Genomic DNA, 9,663 nt, shown 5'->3' with positions numbered 1-9,663 from the left:
GACAAAGTGATAAAGCCGCGTGCCGGCAGCTTTGAAGAATGAACAAAGAAATGGTGCACAGATCCGCGGCAACAGCCTGGACACGTCGGAGGGTTCATGTAGTTTTTTAACGCACGGTGACACCGTGTTCACATGCAATGGTGTGCGCATCCCGAAGATGACCCAGAATTGTGCTCAGAGTTAACGGGGCACGAAAATGCACCACAGCTCATTAACTTTGAACCAGCTGGCCATCATAGCTATACTTCTTCAAAGTGTGTGTTTGCGATTGTACTTTAGCCTGCCACTTTTATTTTTTAGTGCCACTCCCCTGTTCATTAGCCCGGCCCGGCCACCTCCGGCGAGTTGCAAACTGCCAGTAAAAGCATAAAAATATGTAAAGTTTCGTTTTTACAGCCACTTGCGTAAAAGTACAGTCGATCATCATCATTATTAGTCTAACTACGACTGATTCAGGACAAAGCCTTCTCCCATACCCTCCAATTAACTCTTTCCTGTGCCAGCTGCAGCAGGCTTACCCCCGAAGGATTCCTAATTTCATCTGCCCAGCTTACTTTCTGACACCACCTGTTGCGCTTTCCGCCTCTTGGAATCCACTCCGTTGCCCTTAATGACCATCGGCTATCTCGACTTCGTATTCTTGAGTTCGACTCGGATGTCCTTAACTCTCCTTTGTTCCGTGACCAAGTCTTCTGTCTTCCTGTCTCTTAATAATACACCTATCATTTCCTTCCCTAGCTCTCTGCGTTATCCACAATTTAAAGTGAACACTTTTGGTTAGCCTCCATGCTTCTACACCTGAGGTGAGCACAGGTAAGATGCAGCAGTTATATCGCGTTCTATTGAGGTAAGCTGATATCAATCACGAGAGTACTCCATCAAAATGCATTTCAATCGATTTTTAGGCTGATACTCGTTTCATTCTTGTCGTCCGGATCCGGAATAGCGCCCGTCCTGTGTACTTCTTTCTTTCTTTCTTTCTTTCTTTCTTCCTTTCTTTCTTTCTTTCTTTCTTTCTTTCTTTCTTTCTTTCTTTCTTTCTTTCTTTCTTTCTTTCTTTCTTTCTTTCTTTCTTTCTTTCTTTCTTTCTTTCTCTCTTTCTTTCTTTCTTTCTTTCTTTCTTCCTTTCTTTCTTTCTTTCTTTCCTTCTTTCTTTCTTCCTTTCTTTCTTTCTTTCCTTCCTTCCTTCTTTCTTTCTTTCTTTCTTTCTTTCTTTCTTTCTTCCTTTCTTTCCTTCTTTCTTTCTTTCTTTCTTCCTTTCTTCCTTTCTTTCTTTCTCTGTTTCTTTCTTTCTTTCCTTCTTTCTTTCTTTCTTTCTTTCTTTCTTTCTTCCTTTCTTTCTTTCTTTCTTTCTTTCTTTCCTCCTTTCTTTCTTTCTTTCTTTCTTCCTTTCTTTCTTTCTTTCTTTCTTTCTTTCCTTCTTTCCGTCTTTCCTTCTTTCTTTCATTCTTTCTTTCTTCCTTTCTCTCTTTCTTTCCTTCTTTCTTTATTTCTATCTTTCATTCTTTCATTCTTTCTTTCTTCCTTTCTTTCTTTTTTCATTTCTTTCGTTCTTTCCTTCCTTCTTTCGTTCTTCCTTTCTTTCTTTCTTTCTCTCTTTCTGTGTCCTCATTTTTGTAGTGGTAAAAAAACTTCTTCAAGAAACCATGCTTCACCAACTAGACCTACACCGTGTTTTATTGTGGTGCGGACATGCTGTCACTCACTGCTCTAAGCAGTTGTATTCCTTTAGATCTTCCAACACTTGCTGCCTACTGTGTGCTGCTGCCCCTTGCGAGATTCTTAAACATCGCTTTAGTTTTGTGCATTTTAAGGTTTAGACCAACCACTGTAGGCAATTTTTAGAACAGCCATTTCGATGAACATCATAATTTGCAATTCGACCTGCGAATTACTTAGCAAGGCGAGTTCATCAGAGAACCATTGATTAATAATGTTTTCCACTAACTTTCTTCACCAATTCTTTCCATTGAAGTTCTCTGAATAGCTCCTTTAAACACGCAGTGATATTGCCGTGTAAATTGCGTCTCCTTGCGTGACATAGTCCTGATCCGTAGTATATCACTTTCCCTTTGAACGACTGCGATTGCTGTGCGAATGCTAGGTATTTTTCAGAAGTATGACATGTCCCTCTTCTACTACGCAATCCCTGCATGACTGCTGGGTTCTGACTGTGTCGAACCCTTTCTCGTAATAAATGAAGGCTATACCAGGTGTTCCAGGGAAGCGCGCAACTAATGACGGTGCCTTAGAGGTATGGCGGGACCGTCAAGGGCACCTCAATGAAAACGCTGCTCTTTTTTGTGCAGGTGGCACGAAGTTGACTGGGACTACGCTAGCACTGGCACGAAATGCACCGGATACTACGACTTTGATAACTGACGACCTAAACCACGTGCTAGCGTATGGAAGACGAATTTTCGTGAGGAGACCGGATCAGCCAAATAAAATGGCAGCGCCAGCAATGGGTTATATAAGCCACACCGACAGGAACCAGTCCAGAGGGCATGGCAGGACCGTCATGGGCACATCAAAGAAACTGCTGCTCTTTATTGTACAGGTTGGTGGGCAACGCTCCTCTAAGTGTTTCCCTAGAGACAAAAGGTTGATTATTGACCTGCCATGCCCGGCTTGTGCTTATCGGTGATTGATGAGGCTTGGAATGCGCTTTTGCGTTTTCTGAGTGGGGATGTGGAAGTTAATACTGGGCCCCCTGATATTGAGTAAATGTTAAAAGACATGCATGAAGACCTGCAGGCCTCTACAAATAGCATTTCTGCTTCAGAGGAATTTCTTGAAAAACAGTGAACGACAGGTCCAGTCAGCTGAGCTTCACGCTCAGTCTCAGTGCAAAGCATACAGATGAACTTGATCAGTTACGGCCAGAGATCACTTCTTTCAATGAAATTGTAAGCAAGCAACAGACAAAGTTAAATGGCCTGGAAGACCGAAGTTAACGAAGGAACCTTATTATTTATGGCCTCAAAGAACCAATAGATCAGACCACTAGTGACTTGAGAAAGCTAGTTCTTGATGAAGTACTTTGTGCAAAACTAGGCGTTACAACCAACACTGTCGAAAGAATACAGACAGTAGGAAAAGGCGTCGATAAACCTAGGCCTGTCGTGCTTAATTTTTTTGATTACAAGAAAAAAATGCGTGTTATGCATAACTGCTTTAAGCTCAAAGAAACATGTGTATTGATATGTCACGATAAATGGTTTGGAATGAAAATGTTCAGGAATCATGAAAGGGCATTTTCATCACCCTCGCCCGTTATGATTGCATGGTAGATAATGCAAGCTTGAGAGCCCTGTGGCCATGCTGATCGTGTTAAGAAACTGATAAAATGAAATGTCATTGGCTGTACAGCAAAGCATTTCTGCTTTTTATGTTGAATGACATGGTTTCGAACGTGTTTGACCCGAGAGGAGGCAGAGAACACGGTTTCCAGGTCGGCTAATTGGCTCAGAGAGATCAGATGAAAGAGGGCGCTCGGGCTCCGGTTTCAGAGGCAGCCGCTTGGCAACGCAGAGCGCTCATAAAAAGAGGAACCAAAGATAGTGAAAACTCATTCGGCCGAGTTATACGAGATCTTTTGAAAGCCTTTCGTTAGAGAAGTCTATTGAAAACTCATCAGCACGAATTTTCTTTAAACTTCTTAAGATGCAGTAATTAGCGCCATGGCTGCTGCATTTTCCGCTGTCCAATATGCACTTTAAAAAGACTAGGCTACCAATAAAATGCCCCAGATAAAGCGCTTGCACCCAGCGACTATCGCTGCGGTTCGTTGACTGCCTTTTGCTCGTTCTACGATGCAAACTTCAGATCGCACGCACTAACCGTGCGCGTTTACCAAGAACACCGTAATATGATTTTAATTGCGGGGACAGATGCCATCTCGTTCACGTGGAATTTGCTTTCAGGCATATAATTGGCGCAAGGCTTTGATCTATTTGTTCATCATGAAGGCCGCCGACAGATGGCTTCATCTCTTTGCCCCCCCCCACGTGATATCTGGTGGAGGGGCTGCATCGCCCATCCGCCATGCTTCCGAAGACGGAGCTTGCTGAAGAGACATCGCTTCAGCTTTTGTGGAGCTTCGTGAGGCGTGCTTCAATCTTCCAAGGACTACTTCTCTTAAAGATAGGGAAGAATGGCTAGAACTGTCCGACGGCGTGGCAGCATTCCGCACTCGTAACGAATGAGTGAAGTTGGGGCATGTCTATTTCGCACTGGACGAGCCTGCACGATTATTGTATAAAAATCATGAAGCTCCTGTACAGGCTTTTAACGAATTCGAAAGGAAGCTTTTGAAGGCTGTTACGAGCGTGTTCATCCCCCCCCCAAAAAAAAAATAAAAGAAAGAGGGCAGTCGCTCCTCCAGTGAGGTATTTAACTTTGAATCGAATCCATCCTCGCTACTAATGAAGAAATGCGTTCCCTTAGCCGCTCCTGGAGAGACAAAATCGCAGAAAAAAGTGAATTTCTTATTCGGGATATCAGCGGGCCATTTTTATTGCGAAAGCAATAGTACGCCAGGTCTAACCGCCCGTCGCGTGGTCCGTGGACCCCCCTGCTCCTCGAGGAGCCGCCGCCGCGCCAAAGGGATGGTGTAACGTCAGTCTCTCCGTTGCTATGGCGACGTGTGACGTCAGCTTACTCTCCGCCGTCGCGCGCTCTGCATCGCCTCGCCGACAGTCTCCCTCTGTCGGTGTGTCCTCACTGTGGTGAAGCAGCCCACATCCTCCTTCACTTCTCATACGGAAGAATGGGACTGCGACATTTCTCGTACGTCGCACCGCTACCAACATCCGGCCAACAACATCGTGAGGTAGAAGACTACCGGCGCGACCCCGTTTACACGACGAGCCGCTCATTGAGGTTTTTGGCAACGATATCCGCACGTTTTACGTCGCCATGCCGCATCCTCAGTGGCTGCAGCGGCCATGGAACTACCGGGTGTTTTTTTTTAGAAGGTCCATAATTTTTAAAGAAAGGTAAATTCATTTAGATTTATTTTAACCCTGGGGCTGTATTGAGGGCTACGGCGGACGCCAGGTAAGAGGAAAACTACTTTAATTAGTTGGCTGATTAACTGAATACTTTAATTACTCTTATAATTTTTATTTTAGGGGATATGCTGTATTAGCAGGATTAGAGATCGTCTTCCAAACAGTCCAGCCAAGAAAAAAAATTGTCATGAAAATTTTTTTTGCGCGCGTTACGAAGCGAGAAAAAGCCACCCTGCTAGGCAGCTTCACACTGTCACACAGCATCTGTGAGCGCCTGTGACGTAGTTCACTCCGCCCTGCGCTTTGTGTCAGTGCGTTTTTGTTCCAACGCGGCATTCCGTGAGGCCCTGGAGGGAAGCGAGATAAGCAGCGATAGCGCAGGCCGCCAGTCCCGGACGCGTGACGGAAAGCGCAGGGCGGAGCGAACTACGTCAGAGGCGCTCCCGCCCCTGAGTTACAGTGTGAAGAAGCCTCCCAGGGTGACTTTTTCGCGCCTCGTAACGTGCGTGAAAAATTCTTTAATTAAAGTTGTTTTTTCTCGGTTGGACTGTTTAGAGGACGATCTCCAATTCTGCGAATACAACATACCCCCTAAAACAAAAATTAGAAAAGTTAATTAACACATTTAGTTAATCAGCGATCTAATTAAAGCAATTTTCCGCTTGCCTGGCGCCCGCCGTAGCCTCCAGTATAGCCCCAGTGCTAAAATAAATCTAAAGCAATTTACCTTTTTTAAAAAATTTTGGACCTTCTAAAAAAAACACCCGGTATGTGAGCTTGCTTCACGGTGTAACAATAAAGATTCTCCATCGACAACGAAGCATGACGACGCCGCATCCGTTACGACGACGCTGTACAGTGTCGTCCACTCTTGGGGTGAACACGACTCACCGTGGCCGCGCACCATGGAGCGCCTGTGCATCCGGCCCCGGATTTGAGCATGGCATCTGCAGGAGCGGCAGTCAGGGCTTACGCGTATCGTCGGTGCTTTTATTGTTAGCGTTGTGACCTGAGGTTTACGTCCGGTCGCTGTGCGGCTTATCTTCATGTTCAGAGACGTCCACTCTTGGGGTGAACACGACTCACCGTGGCCGCGCACCATGGAGCGCCTGTGCATCCGGCCCCGGATTTGAGCATGGCATCTGCAGGAGCGGCAGTCAGGGCTTACGCGCATCGTCGGTGCTTTTATTGCCAGCGTCGACACCTGAGATTTGCGTCCTGTCGCTGCGCGGCTTATCTTCATGTTCAGAGACGTCCACTCTTGGGGTGAACACGACTCACCGTGGACGCGCACCGTGGAGCGCTTGTGCATCCGGCCCCGGGTTTGAGCTGGGCATCTGCAGGAGCGGCAGTCAGGGCTTACGCGCATCGTCGGTGCTTTTATTGCCAGCGTCGACACCTGAGATTTGCGTCCTGTCGCTGCGCGGCTTATCTTCATGTTCAGAGACGTCCACTCTTGGGGTGAACACGACTCACCGTGGACGCGCACCGTGGAGCGCTTGTGCATCCGGCCCCGGGTTTGAGCATGGCATCTGCAGGAGCGGCAGTCAGGGCTTACGCGCATCGTCGGTGCTTTTATTGCCAGCGTCGACACCTGAGATTTGCGTCCTGTCGCTGCGCGGCTTATCTTCATGTTCAGAGACGTCCACTCTTGGGGTGAACACGACTCACCGTGGACGCGCACCGTGGAGCGCTTGTGCATCCGGCCCCGGGTTTGAGCATGGCATCTGCAGGAGCGGCAGTCAGGGCTTACGCGCATCGTCGGTGCTTTTATTGCCAGCGTCGACACCTGAGATTAGCGTCCTGTCGCTGCGCGGCCTTCACGGCGTTTGCTTGCCAATGGGCCTCCGGAATTGGGGCTCCACCTAGTACTAAAGTGAAAGCCTTTAGTGGCTCATACTGTCGTCCGTCAGCAGAGGACGTCAGACCTTTGGCCGCGTTTAACTCGTGTTAACTCGGAAACTAAAAGATAGGAGAAAACGAATGTTGCTTCAGATAGAGGAGGAAAAAAATGAACCTAAAAGCCACGTTTGATGAGTGTAGAGTAATTAGTTAATTAATTGCAGTAAAACTCTCAAATCTGCGCCAAAATAGCACGGGCGTCGATATAGGCACAAGAACGGTGGGACGTCACATCCACCGGAAATCGTCACGACATAGAGAAAATTGCCATGGAATGATCGGACAAACGTCAGATTTGTGTCAAATTAGATAGAAAAATGTGTAATTAAGCGTAATTAACACTTAATATTCCCGAAAGATGCATAATTTGGGTATCGATCTAGCCACTGGGACGGTGTGACGTCACAGTCTCCAGAATTCATCACGGCATAGTGTCCTCGGCTTTCGCCTCTCAACACTTTAGTTGCCAAAGTGTGCTCACAAGTTTTTGTGAGGGGAAGGGGCCAATTAGGCTGTGCTCCAGTCACCTCTCTGTAACTATTTAATGGATGATAAATGTTCTTCGCCACCACCATCACTACCGGAAGAGCTTCGAAAGAGCCCAGGGCACGCCGCCTGCGGTGGGTAGCTACGCAGGATTCCACGATTGATCCGCTGATTGGACTGTCCTCAGTTAATGAATGCAATGCATTTCCCCAGCTTGCGAAATGAAGATACCAGGCCATTTAAGCAGTCGGGCGCCTGTGTAGTGCATGCTTACTTCTCGCCTTTTTTCACGTGTTTTGCGGAACTTGACAGTTCTAAATCTGTAAAATAGACATTACAGTCTTCTTTAACACCCTCCGACTTCCGATGCCCCGTCTCCGACCAAGTCGTTTCTCATCCCAGCCCGTCCACGAGCATGGGCCACAGCACCGTAGACCGCTGCTAATATCGATACACGCTGCAGCATCTTTGTCTGGATGTCCGCTTTTGAGAGCAAGTCCTTGCTGTGATCGCAAAGGGCGGACTTTCTGCAGAACAGAGCCCTTTGGTCTGGTTCGCACTTCCGCTGTCAGGAGAAAAGTCCTGTTTCGTGCTGTCCACAGGAGGAAGACGGCGGTGCGAGCGATGAGACCTGCGAACAGAAGCAACCCAGAATAGGTCAGATAGGCCATACGGGGTGGTTGGGCGTCATCCTTACCGTAGGAGAGTGGTGGAGAGTATCGATGCTGTCCGCATCATTCGTTTAGATTTGGTAGACAGGAGGAAACTATGGTCTTTCCTCACTGCCAAAGCTAAACGTGCTGAAGCGTTTGCAGGTGCGATATGAGGCACTAGTACCTCAACAATGTTTAATCTATAATCAGCTATTTCGAATAACGAAATTCTTAACTCACTTCCTTTCATGTTGCCTCAAGACAGCAAGAATACGCGCATTGATGTCAACTACAGGGAAGGCCTCAAAACAGCGCTGGGAGGTCCACGCCAGGATGCTTCCAGCAGGGTCTTCGAAGAAGCCCGTAGCCTTCCGCTGGGTCTGCAGCCCTTCGAAAAAACTTCTATAGAATTAGTCTGCCTCGCAGAGACACGGACAGCTCAAGTCTTGTCTCGTCTACTATGGGCTAGAGGGCTAAGACGCAGAGCCACTTCTTTGGTGCCCTGCGCACCCTCCGCGAATTAGGATGGTCTTCCTCCGGAAACAGATGTGAGCAGACCCCCCAGTGGTTTTATGATGGCATTCATCTCCATCTAGTGATCTTATCTCAGAGCTACGTTCGAAACGATGCCTGCGGCTTAAGTAAGACCTTTGCTTACTGAACATCTTAACAGCGTCTACGGGGGCCGCATGCAGGCTTCATTGATAGCTCTGTGAGCAGAAATGAGAAGTCATACCGCATTTAAAGTACGTTTACTAGATATATTTGCAGCTTGATATATCTGTCGCTGGCATGTTGCAGGAGCGCTCCTTTCTTGGCCACGATGTCAGTAAGGACAGAGCGGTTATTGCCGAATTTCTGCATCCTGCAGAAAAAATATTTTTCCGAAGATTTCAGGGACTGTGTGCCTATTACTGCGAATTTGTAATGACGTTCTCGCGCAGTGCCGAGCCCCTGACGGACATGAGATTCGTTAGAAACGGCTCATAAAAAGAAAGAAGAACGAAAGCGTCTATGAAAGAGAAGGCATTCTGTTCAGTTTGAAGCGCCAGAATTCGAACCTATTTCTGGAAATTCAATGTCATATACACCGCCATCAAGCGCCACTTTGATGAACAAGCTGAAACCGAAATCCAGAATGAAGGAAGCAGCCAAGTCCTTGGCGCGGTGCACGTCCAGACTAAGAACGGAATAGAGTGAGTCATTGCCTATTCGAGATGTTCGGTGTCAACGACAGGTGCTAATAGTACTGCGAAAAAAAGAGAGTTCCTTGTGATCAGATGGCCCTCATCGAAATTCTATCCTTAGCAGTATGCAAGGCCTTTCAGTGTTGTCAGCGGCCATCAGACGTTATGCGGGCTTTGTGTCAGAGAGATCCCTAGGGCCGCCTTTCTCGCTGGAACTTACGACTCCAAGAGTTTGACGTCACCGTAGTTTACAAGTCAGAACACAAGCACACCAACGCCGTCAGCCTATCACAGCATATCCCGCGCAGGATGGCGACAACCTCCTTCCGTAGTTTTGTGGCAGTAAAATGGGAAAGCGCCCTTATAACGACACTTCTTTTCAACAACCTCACGCTGTCAAGAAATGTTTGAAATAACCCA

The sequence above is a fragment of the Amblyomma mixtum genome, chromosome 9, assembly GCF_055824585.1.
Source record: "Amblyomma mixtum isolate Tamu chromosome 9, ASM5582458v1, whole genome shotgun sequence".
Classification (NCBI taxonomy): domain Eukaryota; kingdom Metazoa; phylum Arthropoda; class Arachnida; order Ixodida; family Ixodidae; genus Amblyomma; species Amblyomma mixtum.
Note: the sequence above shows the minus strand (reverse complement) of the source record.